Source organism: Canis lupus, chromosome 3 (genome assembly GCF_048164855.1).
Source record: "Canis lupus baileyi chromosome 3, mCanLup2.hap1, whole genome shotgun sequence".
NCBI classification, from domain to species: Eukaryota; Metazoa; Chordata; class Mammalia; order Carnivora; family Canidae; genus Canis; species Canis lupus.
In genome coordinates, this window is record NC_132840.1 from 29,163,255 (window position 1) to 29,176,842 (window position 13,588).

The window sequence follows — 13,588 nt, forward strand, 5'->3', positions numbered from 1 at the left end:
TTTAATACCATTTTAACAGTTGAACGGGCTTTGCAGTGTTCATTTCAAGCAGCTGAACATTGTAGAGTTTTCTGTTCTTGTAAACACAGGAGTGTTTTCTCTAAAGCTGCTAAAAGAGCAGGCACTGCTCGCTGGAGAGGTGTTGGGTGTGCCCTGCACTGTAGAGTTCCAGCCCTGCTCTTGGCAGCTATCCTGGCTAACTTGTTCTTTGGGATTCTTGACCCATGCTTATTGCTCTGCCCCAAGCTTTGTAGAGTTCTGGCTTTCTACTGTCCCCTCTGAAGGAGCGCTGGTCTACCATGGCCAGGCAGCATCACATCTGTTGTTTAGCTTGTCTGGCACCTACACCCCTTCCTCCATTTATTTTTTCTTTTAGTGGAGAGAATGCCTTTCTCCACTCTGTGTATGTGGGTCGTATGGACTGAACACCCCCTCTCTGCTTCACGACCTTGTTCTAGGTGTAAGGATGGCACCCAAATCCAACCAGTTGGAGTTTTACTCTTGGTTTTGGGATCTTCAGAATAACTGGATGCATGTTGACTCAAGGAGCTTCAATCCTGCTAGAATAGTTTGCAAAGAGAGAATCTCTTTATTCGATCTTGAACCTGGTCGAATGTATGCTTATATTGTCAGGGGCTGTTTCCAGGAGTGAGCCTGCCTGGGAGTGATGCCAGTGGGAAGGGCAGAAGTGAACAATACAGAGGGAAACTGAGTTCCAATGACATCGTCCCAGTGCCAGGCATCAGCTGTCTCAGACACATTCTGGAATTGTCAGTTACACCAGCCAAAAATGTCCCCTGAGACAGTTGAGCAAGTTTGAGTTGTGTTTCTATCCAACTGAGAAGGTCTTTAATTCAGCCAGGATCCCTCGTCTGAAGAAAATCACTGTCATTTGGAGGGAAGAGCCTCTAGGCATTGAGGGAACTATCCTTTGTGTTCCAAAGGATGTCAGAATAGCTTCTGTCATGGACCATAGCCCTGGTATTTTCCTTCCATCCGTTCTCTGGCCATTCTCTAGGCAGGGCTACAGAGGAGAGTGGCAGGGACCAAGTGTAGACAGCGAGGCCTGGTTCAGGGATGCAGATCCTATGGCACCCGCAGTTGAGGCTAGGGAAGCAGGGAAGACCACTTATTTGCTTCTGAATTTAACTTCTGATCTGGTTTGTGAATCTGACACCGAAAGAACATGTACCTCAAGGACTCAAAGATTTCTTTGTTAGAGCTACAAATTTGCTATTGATAATTTGCTATTGAAATGTTTGTAGGGAACCCAAAGGAAGGAACCCTAAGTAGAGAAACAGGAATTAAGTGATCTAAATCCACATCTGCCTTTTCTTTCTCATAACCCTAAATCCATTATCATCCCCTGATGAACTCAACCCCTCAATTACTAAGCAGCACACTAGTGTGGGAATATCCCAGAGATGTGTAAGGTCTGCTCACAGAGAATGAATTTTACACCAGGAGTGTTTCAGAAAAGGGTTTATTATAGAGTATTAAATGGCTTCTTAAACTGCTGGGGGCAGGGGTGTGGGGGGCTGAAGAAACAAGCTCTGGTGTGAGCTCTGAGGCAAGATCAGGAATTTGCTTCTATTAAATGGGGCCCCTTGCCAGTACCAAGAGGTCCCTGCTCTGAGCTGTACTAGCGCAGTGCATGCCGCATGTCCCCCACCCTTCCCCAGAGTTCAGGTCCATGTTCCCACTTTGTAGGAGAGCATCCCACTGATGATAGAGCCCACACCTGGGTCGTGGGCTACAGGGGATTCTGGGAGATGTAGTTTTGTCCCCCAGCCTCTGTGGAACTAGACAGTTCCTAGGAAGCTGAAGCAGACACCTGCAGGCAGGACCCAGGCCTCTCAAATCTACCCTTTCCAGTTAAGATCCCCTGACCCTACTCCTTCCCCCAAAACAACTCCGGAACAAATAACATGAACAACCAGCTGCTCCTGTGTAGTGCCGTGCAAATGGCATCATAAAAATTCAACTGTCCCCATCCTGCCCTGAAAGGAAGACCCAAATCCCACCAAATTCTAAAAATAGCTACCTACCACATTCGCAGTTTAAAGCAGTAGGGCAAAGAGAGGCAAAAAGTAAACCCAAGACACTCTCCTCATTTATGCAACTGGCCCAGCAGCTATCTAGTTGGTGTTTGTAACTTTTTCTTCTCCTCTTACTCTTTGTTCTTTTATCATCAATGAACACCTCACTGAGGGTAGGCTCCTCACCTGGAGGTGGACTTATCTCTCTACCCCTGCTGGCTCTGAGCTCTTGGTGGTCCCACCACTATGGGGTTACTGTAGACTTGATCATCTCTATCACAAGACCCTGCAGTAACAGGATGCATCCCCCTAGATTGTGTTGGATTTAGAACACCCCTTCCATTCCTATCGATGTGAACAGCCCTACTTCCTCTTGAGTTTCGGCATCAGTTACCTTGGACAACATTCTCTCTGTTGATTCAGTGGCACGATTATCCCCAATCAGCCAAGTGGTCCTTTCTCTTCATTGGATGCATTGCTGCGTCCTCCCTTTATGTCTTCTCTCAAGCACCAAGCCCTCTGAACTGGCTGAGCCTGGGGTTTGGCAGGTGGGAAGCAAAGAGTCATTGGTGTATATACCCATTGCTTCCCTGACTTGAGTGTTCTACCGGGAAAGAGTGTTGCAGGGTATTTGCAGGTCCAGAGTACACACTGCATCCCACAAGATGGTACTTACCCTGAAATGTCATTGGCTTCCATCTGGCACCATAACTGAGTCTATGAGGTCTTCTACTCACTCCATTATTCTGGAATGCCAACTACTTCTGGGTGTTGGATGTAGGGTAAGATCAGTGAATTCCATGTGCCATACCATTGCCTCTTTTTTGTCTGTGAAGTGAGTTCCTTGGCCAGGAGCAGCACAATGTGAGGTGGCATGCAAGGCAGTTGGCAGTTCCAAAGATTGGCAGAAGCATGATGGGTGGCTGGGTGGGGGGAACAAATCGATATTCCAGATAGAGGTCTGTTCCAGGGAGGCTAACTGGCTTTCCCATCTCTGATGGAAAGAGCCTGGTTCCCGAGGGTATGTGCTCCTGTGGGGACTCAGTTGGTATCGCTGCCACATTTGGGAGGGTGGTGGTAGAGCTGCCCTGGGAGGGACAGCAGGCCAGAATCTCCACCCTTGCCTCCATGGTTCTGTGTGCATGAGCCCACCGAACATGCATGGGGGCAGCTGGGGACAGAGGTTCACTGGCATCCTCAGAATGGGTCAACTTGTCTACCTGATTCCTGAGAGCCTCCTCTGCAGTGGGGACCAGATGTCCTATTACCTAGGGTTCATTCTGAGAGGCCCAGTCCCCCAAACTCCCCCAACACTGTTCTTTACAAGCTATGACCACCAGACCAAGCCTTTAGACATTCCCCCATTCACTGGGCATTTGTGCTCTCATTTCTCCTTCTAGGACCCAGTGGAAAATCAACTGTGCCACTGGGGTTCTGCTCACTGGAAGATTACTCCTTTTACCCCTCTTTAGGGCCTTTCCAGGGAGGAGCTGTGGTAAAGTCTGTTTTCAGCTGGTGCAAGCATTTTGTGCAGAGCCTACAAACTAGGCTTGAGCTTCTTTTTCCTTAGTTGGCTGGTCACAGGGAGACCCTTGGATGGTAGGGTGGGTGGGGGAAGAGGTACTGTGCCATTGGAGTAGATATGCTGGAGTTGCCTCCTCATGCAATTTCTTGGGTTCTCAGGACCTGCTTGCCCTGGTCTCTTGTATATACCTTAGGTGGGGCTGCTGCTTGGCATGGCCCAGGTGGTGGCCTGGTAGATGGGATTCCATCCAGTGATACTGGGTCCCTTGGCGCTCTGTAGGGATCCAGGCATGACTAGAAGTACAGTCTCTGTTAAGTCTAATAGCAACTGCTGAACTGTGTCTCTAAAGGAAATTGTTGTTTGCTGAAGAGGTGGTGATTTTGCTCCAAAACCCAAGGGACAGACACTGATTCTTGATACAGTCTCCCCAACCACTGCAGACACTTTAAGCCCTGCTGGATCTCAAGGTTCTTAAGTGTCAGGAGGCAATGCTGCTTGTGCTGTAGCCTAGACCGGCCAGCGAGCCTCCCCCTGCTGTGGGCCCCACTTGGCGGAGGCAGAATGATGGGTGCCTTGCTCAAGGTGCGGGAGGCCTGTACCGTGTTTTAGTAAGGAGTTGTAGGGTATAGAAATCTCCCTTTCCCCCTCATAATTGGAAGAGATATCTGAACCTACTGCAGGTCAGTTTCCTGAATTTTCAAGAGGTTTGTCTCCTACTCTGTGGCACACTTGGGTCTTAGCAAGGTTTCAGACGTTTGCCTGAGATTTCTCGCTCTAAGACCTTGTCACTACGGAGGGAGTCATCAACGCAGTGGACCAGCATGTTGTCCTCCGGGGTGCTGGGGTGATGAAGGCCCCTGTAGATGGAATTAGGACTCTTAGAAGAGAGCTAATGTAGCTCCAGGTATGACAATGGAATTGTATGGCTGCTTTTGTCAGGATTAAGCAAAGTGTATCTAAATGTGACAGAGAAAACCTCTGCTCCTCCTCTCACCTTCTACCCTCTTTCTCTCAAAATAAAAAATCTTAAAAAAAAATAAATGTGACAGAGAAAAAGAAGCACCTGCCAGATCCAGAGCCAAGTATCAGGTGTTCCATCAAGGGGACATTATCTGGGCAGCGATTGGAGTTATCACATGAACAAGTTCATGATGATCCCTGGTCACTGTCCAAGACCCATCGGTCTTCTATGTGAGTCCATCAGGTGGGCTTCAGGGGGAGGTAAGAAGACTCTTCTAAGTCTCTGAGGGTGGCATGGGACCTGAATCTCCCATTTGAGGAGAGGCAGAGTTGCTCTCATTTGCTATTTTGGAAGGAAATGGTGGTTTCAGAGACCTGTACTTGCTCCTTCCTTCCATAGCAACCCTCACTGCATAGGTCGGGGCCAGTGTAGAATTGTGCCAGTCTCAGCGCTTGTGCTGCCCAGTCTGGGCTTGCACTGCCCAGGAAGTGCAGAAATAACTGGTGTGGTTCATGAGCCCATTGGGTTCACCATGAGGCAACTGAGGTTCAAGTGTCAATGTGCTGACAATCCTGCACTTGGAATGTGGCCACTGTGGATCTCTGTCTCAGGGATTGTCCTTAGGTCAAAGCTAGTGTCTAAGATTCCCCCAAAGGTCTAGGTATTCTCTCCCATGTGGGCAACACATTGGCCAGTGGCCACAGGTCCCTTTGGGGAAGGCTAAGACGCTGGACAGAAGACACCTGTGGGGTTGCAGGAGGTAAACATGGCTGCTATTATTCCCTGTATGCACACTCCTTTGCAGTGTGACTTTGTGGCAACTTCCATCAAAAGGTGAAGACTATTTCCCTTTAAGGCCTTGTGACCTTTCTTTGATCAACTGGATGTAGTGTAAATGACAATGTGCCAGTTCTGAGCCAAGGCCTTCAGAAGCCTTAGTTGCTTCTATTCTTTCCCTGGCAACTCCACCTCCTCCTTAGGAACCAGCCGCGCCAGCCTACTGGGGGATCAGAGGTCATAGGGAGAAGAGACAGGATGCGCTGGCCAGGATGAGCTGAGCCTGGCTTAGAAAGCAGAATTTCCCAGCTGACTTCAAGACTCATGAGTGATAATCATGTTTTAAGCCACTCAGTTTTGGAGCGGTTTGTTATACAGCAATGCCTAGCAGATATAGGTGCTGACCCCCAGGGGAACCTGGCCTCCTCTATCAAAGGGCTCGGGGCTGTGGGAGGGTAACTGCTACAGTGCCTCAGGCACTGTTCCCTGGCCTGGAGGGCTGAAGGGCTGATTAGGCATGACTATAGCAGGCTGCCACCTACTTTGGCCTCAAGGGTTCCAGGAGCAATTGATTGTTCTCAGAAGCCTTAGGAGTTAAGCTATTTTGATAAGCATTTTGGTTGTGTGGCCATTTGGGGGTCACCATGCCCTCTGGATTCTGCGGGGTCAGTGCTACTGGTCCGAGATCCCAGGGCAATTGGGTCACTATGTATACCATGGCCCTCTCTCCCCATCGGGCTCCATCCTCGGATATCCACCCATCTATTGCTCCCTGTAGCCATAGTCAGATTAGATAACCAATCCAGATCTCATTCCAGGTGCTGGTTCCTGTGAGGCTCAGGTTTCAGTGGAAGAGAAAAGATCTCTTCTACTCACTTTAACTGTAAGGGGATTCACTGTCGGGGATTAAAAGGCTTAAGGAATCACTGGGAGGACTGAAATAAGAGACTTAAGGCTGAATTTCCAGGAAAGACTTTTAAAACCTCACCATGGAATGCACCGGCCAGGGAGCTGGTGCCAGGAGATCAGGAAGCTGTCCAGGAGCTGGAAGAGGCTGCCCACCCACCCAGCTCAATTCAACCCTAAGTCCTGCGCAACAAATGCATGTGTCTGGTGTAATCTATATCTCACCCTGCCCTCAAGCTGCAAAGGATTCTGGGAAATGTAGTTCTTAGCTTTCCAGCTTCCACAGTCCTGGTAGGTGTTCTCCAAGACTGAATAGATGGAGATGCGCATGCCCAGTAATCCTTGGACATTGCACTTAGAAAAGGGCAGCATGGACTACATGCCATGTTGCTCTGATCTCCCACCCTGTTGGAGCAAGGGAAGTTGGCTCTGGAAACTCAGGACAGATGTGAGACTCGGGGTTAGGGCCAGACTGGTGTTAGCATCTTAGCTGCTGCTCATTCTTTATCACTGGAGCTTCTGTGATCTGTCAAGATTGCTGTAAACTCATGGGATAGGGATTTTGTGACTTGTATCATGTCAAGTGTGTCTTTGACTCTTTTTATGCAAGAGGTGCCCATAGCTTGGTTTCCAAAGCTCATCTATCTTCCCTGGAGGTGTGACCTTGGGAAAGTTACTTCTTTTCTGTGTCTAGTTTTTCATCTGTAGAAAGAGCACAATTCTACTACACCCTCTCCAGGACTTTTCCGGGGATTAAAGTAGATAATATTTATTAAGCCCCCAGCACTTTGGTTGGTAGAGAGTTTGCATTTAGCAAATTTTGGTTTTTGTTTATTATAATTATTGATATTGTTAATGTATCTGTCCTAAAAAATACTGGTCTATATCAATACTTAAAATTCTCATACAAATACATGAGAACATGTTAAACTCTAATCAAATTTATTAATGAATGAATTAATGAACTAGCAGGAAGTTAAAAGTAGCTGATTTGAAGAATGAGTCAGGAGCAAGTCAGTAGGAAAAGGCAAGCTGAAATGAGCTGAAATGAGCTTGCTAAGTTAGATTCAAAACCACTTAATGGCCTACAGAACAATAAAAGTATAACTTTTGGGGCCATCTTCTCCACTGGAATATAACCATTACTCCTTGCCAGTTTCTACAGGTTAAAACCCCTAACAGGGCTGCAGAATGTCTGGGCTCCTAGCCACTGTGCATTGTTAGGGAACAAAACTATGCTCCCCAGAGAATCCTGATGCTCTGGGTGACTTAGGAAATCCTCTTGCAGGATATGAACAAACCAAGCGGTCATTGTATTTCCTTTCCCCAAGTTTAGGATACATCTTAATTATTAATGTGAGTATATGAAGTTCCTATCCTTCATAAGGATACAGAGGAAAAAAAAAACCCTATAAGATGACTGGGTGATTTTGCTGTCTTCAAGAGGAGCCCATGCCTTGACACTTCTGGGTTTGCACTCACCTGGAAGAGATGTGTCTGTGTGGGTGGGCATCCTGGGATCCCGGTGGAGGTCACCCCTTGGCAGAGTGATACCGTTTGGTTCTGATGAAACCCTAGTTTTTTAAAAATAAAAAATAAATGTGACAGAGAAAAAAAATTAAATTTAAATAACATATAGTGAATTATTAGTTTCAGAGGTAGAGTTTAGTTATTCATCAGTTACATATAACACCCAGCTCTCATTACATCAAGTGCCCTCCTTAATGCCTATCACGCAGTTACCCATTTCCCCATCCTCCTCCCCTCTAGCAACCCTGTTTGTTTCCTATAGTTAAGAGTCTCTTATGGTTTGTCTCCCTCTTTGATTTTATTGTTTTATTTTTCCCTCCCTTCTCCTATGATCCTCTCTTTTGTTTCTTAACTTCCACATATAAGTGAAAAACAAATAATTGTCTTTCTCTGATTGACTTGTTTCGCTTAGCATAATGCCCTCTAGTTCCATCCATGTCATTGCAAATGGTAAGATTTCATTTTCTGATGGCTAATATTCCATTCTATATATGCACCATGTCTTTTTTATCCATTCATCTGTGTGATGGAAATCTGGGCTCTATCCATAGTTAGGCTATTGTGGACATTGATGCCATAAATATTGGGGTGCAGGTGCCCCTTCAGATCACTACATTTATATCCTTTGGGTAAATGCCTAGTAATGTAATTGCTGGGTCTTAGGGTAGCCCTATTTTTAACTTTTTGAGGAAACTCCATGCTGTTTTCTAGAGTGGCTGTACCAGCTTGCATTCCCACCAACAGTTTAAGAGGGTTCCCCTTTCTCCACGTAGATAATATTCTACATGGAGAATATTATTCTCCGTGAATAATATTCATCCTCACCAACAGTTGTTGTTTCCTGACTTGTTAATTTTAGCCATTCTGACTGGTGTGAAGTGGTATCTCATTGTGGTTTTGATGTGTATTTGGCTGATGCTGTGTGATGTTGAGCATTTTTTCTTATGTCTCTTGAAGCCCTAGTTTTGATGGATCAGGGAAGCAAGGATGTCAGAATTGCTGGTTCTGGCCACTCTGCTGATGAAAGAAAGTCTGGCAGATGATGGAGGTAGGTTCAAGTTTCTTCTTCTCTGGTCAATTTTCCAACCCAGCTGAGCCTGTTCATGGCACCCTAAGGCCACTTGAATGTGCTTTGGGGAATTTGAATATGTTTATTATACATATACATACAACACAGTGCCAAACACACGGTGTAAAAAGTTGGGGAGTGGGAGCTATTAGGACAACATATTGGTTAAGAAGCCTGGACCCCTGCCTTTGGCTTTGGCCCAGCCCCCAGCCCCCACCCCTCTCCTGCAAAGTCCCAAGGGTACCACTTGAAGGGGGCAAAGGGAAGCAGGGGAAACTTTTATTAGCATCTGCAGCTCTGGTGTGGCTGCTGCAGGTCTCTGGCCAGCTGGGCTGACAGTGCAGACAGCTCCATCTTCTTCTATCTGACCCCTCAAACCTGAGTCCCAGACTTTGCCACTTGGGTAGGATGGAAAGTCCATCTGCCACTGTCAGGGGTGGGGGAAGCTGGGGTTCATACTTAGAGGGATACTGATACCCATTTACACCCAGAAATAGAAGGCAGTGGGTAAAGGAGGCTCTGCAGGTATCCACACTTCTGACCTTCCCGGTCTGCTCTCCTCATCCTGAGGGTGAAGGGGTGGAGAACCTGGCCCAAGGTTCATCCATTTCTGACTTTCTGCACAGTTTTTGCTTTTTTAAAATTTTGTATATTTTTTTATTGGAGTTCAATTTGTCAACATATAGCATATCACCCAGTGCTCATCCCATCAAGTGCCCCCCTCAGTGCCTGTCACCCAGTCACCCCATCCTCCCGCCCACCTCCCCTTCCACTACCCCTGTTCGTTTCCCAGAGTTAGGAGTCTCTCATGTTCTGTTATCCTCACTGATATTTCCCACTCATTTTCTCTCCTTTCCCCTTTATTCCCTTTCACTATTTTTTATATTCCCTGAATGAATGAGACCATATAATGTTTGTCCTTCTCTGATTGACTTACTTCACTCAGAATAATACCCTCCAGTTCTATCCACGTTGAAGCAAGTGGTGGGTATTTGTCATTTCTAATGACATTGTATTGTATACATATTCCATTGTAATGAGTAATATTTCATTGTATACAGAGACCACATCTTCTTTATCCATTCATCTTTTTATGGACACCAGGGCACCTTCTACAGTTCGGCTATTGTGGACATTGCTGCTATAAACATTGGGGTGCAGGTGCTCCGGCGTTTCACTGCATCTGTCATAGGGCAGCTCTATTTTTAACTCTTTGAGGAACCTCCACACAGTTTTCCAGAGTGGCTGCACCAGTTCACATTCCCACCAACAGGGCAGGCGGGCTCCCCTTTCTCCACACCCTCTCCAACATTTGTTGTTTCCTGTCTTGTTAATTTTCCTCATTCTCACTGGTGTGAGGTGATATCTCATTGTGGTTTTGATTTGTATTTCCCTGATGGCAGGTGATGCGGAGCATTTTCTCACGTGCTTGTTGGCCATGTGTATGTCTTCCTCTGTGAGATTTCTGTTCATGTCTTTTGACCATTTCATGATTGGATTGTTTGTTTCTTTGCTGTTGAGTTCGATAAGTTCTTTATAGATCTTGGATACCAGCCCTTTATCTGATATGTCATTTGCAAATATCTTCTCCCATTCTGTAGGTTGTCTTTTAGTTTTGTTGACTGTTTCTTTTGCTGTGCAGAAGCTTTTTATCTTGATGAAGTCCCAATAATTCACTTTTGCCTTTGTTTCCCTTGCCTTCATAAATGTATCTTGCAAGAAGTTGCTGTGGTCAAGTTCAAAAAGGGTGTTGCCTGTGTTCTCCTCTAAGATTTTGATGGATTCTTGTCTCACATTTAGATCTTTCATCCATTTTGAGTTTATCTTTGTGTATGGTGTAAGAGAATGGTCTAGTTTCATTCTTCTGCATGTGGATGTCCAATTTTCCCAGCACCATTTACTGAAGAGACTGTCTTTTTTTCCAGTGGATAGTCTTTCCTGCTTTGTCGAATATTAGTTGACCATAGAGTTGAAGGCCCATTTTTGGATTCTCTATTCTGTTCCATTGATCTATGTGTCTGTTTTTGTGCCAGTGCCACACTGTCTTGATGATCACAGCTTGGTAGTACAACCTTAAATCTGGCATTGTGATGTCCCCAGCTCTGGTTTTCTTTTTTAGTATTCCTCTGGCTATTTGGGGTCTTTTCTAATTCCAGTCATGATGAATAATCTTCTTAATGTACTGTTGGATCCTATTGGCTAGTATCTTGTTGAGAATTTTTGCATCTGTGTTCATCAGGGAAATTGGTCTATAATTCTTTTTGGTGGAGTCTTTGGTTTTGGAATTAAGGTGATGCTGGCCTCATAGAATGAATTTGGAAGTATTCCATCTCTTTCTATCTTTCGGAACAGCTTTAGTAGAATAGGTATTGTTTCTTCTTTAAGTGTTTGATAGAATTCCCCTGGGAAGCCATCTGGCCCTGGACTTTTGTGTCTTGGGAGGTTTTTGATGACTGCTTCAATTTCCTCCCTCGTTGTTGGCCTGTTCAGGCTTTCTATTTCTTCCTGTTCCAGTTTTGGTAGTTTGTGGTTTTCCAGAAATGCGTCCATTTCTTCTAGGTTGCCTAATTTACTGGCGTATAGCTGCTCATAATACGTTTTGAAAATCGTTTGTATTTACTTGGTATTGGTTGTGATCACTTCTTTTTCATTCATGATTTTATTAATTTGAGTCTTTTCTCTTTAATAAGGCTGGCTAATGGTTTATCTTATTAATTCTTCCAAAGAACCAACTCTTGGTTTTGTTGATCTTTTCTACAGTTCTTTTGGCCTCTATTTCGTTGAGTTCTGCTTGAATCTTTATTATATCTCTTCTTCTGCTTGGTGTAGGTTTTATTTGCTGTTCTTTCTCCAGTTCCTTTAGGTGCGAGGTTAGCTTGTGTATGTGAGTTTTTTTTCCAATTTTTTGAGGGATGCTTGTATTGCAATGTATTTCCCTCTTAGGACTGCTTTTGCTGTGTTCCAAAGATTTTGAAAGGTTGTATCTTCATTTTCTTAGTTTCCAAGAATCTTTTTAATTCTTCTCTAATTTCCTGGTTGACCCATTCATCTTTTAGCAGGATGCTCTTTAACCTCTACGTGTTTGGGTTTCTTCCAAATTTCTTGTTGTGATTGAGTTCTAGTTTCAAAGCATTGTGGTCTGAAAATATGCAGGGGACAATCCCAATTTTTGCTATCAGTTGAGACATGATTTGTGACCCAGTATGTGGTCTATTCTGGAGAAAGTTCCATGTGAACTTGAGAAGAATGTGTATTCAGTTGGGTTTGGATGTAAAGTTCTGTAAATATCTGTGAAATCCATCTGGTCCAGTGTATCATTTAAAGCTCTTGTTTCTTTGGCGATGTGCTTAGATCTGTTATTTGCAGAAAGTGAGGTGTTGAAGTCTCCTACTATTAGTGTATTATTATCTAAGTATCTCTTTACTTTGGTTATTAATTGATTGATATAGTTGGCAGCTCCCACATTAGGGGCATAAATATTCATGATTGTTAGGTCTTCTTGTTGGATAGACCCTTTAAGTATGATATAGTGTCCCTCTTCATCTCTTATTACAGTCTTTGGGATGAACTTTAATTTATCTGATATGAGGACTGCTACCCCAGCTTTCTTTTGAGGACCATTTGAATGGTAAATGGTCTTCCAACCTTTCATTTTCAGGCTGGAGGTGTCCTTCTGTCTAAAATAAGTCTCTTGTAGACAGCAAATAGATAGGTTTTGCTTTTTTATCCAGTCCAAAACTCTGCATCTTTTAATAGGACCATTTATCCCATTCACATTCAGAGTAACTATTGAAAGATATGAATTTAGTGTCATCGTAATACCTATTCAGTCCCAGTTTTTGTGGATTATTTCTTTGGGCTTCCTCTTTCTTTTACGGGGCCCCCCTTAATATTCCTTGCAGAGCTGGTTTAGTGGTCACATATTCTTTCAGTTTCTGCCTATCTTGGAAGCTCTTTATCTCTCCTTCTATTCTGAATGAGAGCCTTGCTGGATATAGTATTCTTGGCTGCATGTTCTTCTCATTTAGTACCCTAAGTATATCCTGCCAGCCCTTTCTAGCCTGCCAGGTCTCTGTGGATAGGTCTGCTGTTAATCTAATATTTCTCCCCATATAAGTTAGGGATCTCTTGTCTCTTGCTGCTTTAAGGATTTTCTCTTTATCTTTGGAATTTGCAAGTTTCACTATTAAATGTCGAGGTGTTGAATGGTTTTTATTGATTTTTGGGGGGGACCCACTCTATCCCCTGGATTTGAATGCCTGTTTCCCTCCCCAAATTAGGGAAGTTCTCAGCTATGATTTGTTCAAATATGCTTTCTGGCTCTCTGTACCTCTCGGTGCTCTCTGGAACCCCAATTATACGTAGATTTTTTCCTTCTGCGGCTATCATTTATTTCCCTTAACATTTCCTCATGGTCTTTTAATTGTTTTTCTCTTTTTTCCTTAGCTTCCTTCCTTGCCATCAACTTGTCTTCTATGTCACTCACCCTTTCTTCCACCTCCTTAACCCTCATCATTAGAACCTCCAGTTTGGATTCATCTCATTTAATTGATTTTTAATTTTGGCCTGATTTGATCTAAATTCTGCAGTCATGAAGTCTCTTGAATCCTTTATGCTTTTTTTCCAGAGCCACCAGTAGCTTTATAATTATGCTTCTGAATTGGTTTTATAATTATGAATTGGCTGAATTGGCTTTATAATTATGCTTCTGAGTTGGTTTTTTTTAAAGACATCAAATTGTAACTCAAATTCTGTAACTCTGTGGCAGAGAGTACTGTTTC

At 44.4% G+C, this 13,588-nt stretch overlaps 1 long non-coding RNA gene across 1 annotated transcript in view; it reads right to left on the reverse strand.

Annotated features, from left to right (window-relative positions):
• LOC140630194 (uncharacterized) overlaps window positions 1–13,588 on the reverse strand; it is a 17,993-nt gene continuing 4,405 nt past the window's right edge. The window contains exons 3-4 of the long non-coding RNA XR_012028001.1: window positions 7,691–7,782; window positions 1–4,421 (exon numbers count right to left, since the gene is read on the reverse strand). This is a non-coding gene — a long non-coding RNA (uncharacterized lncRNA). The remainder of the gene's footprint in view (window positions 4,422–7,690; window positions 7,783–13,588) is intronic.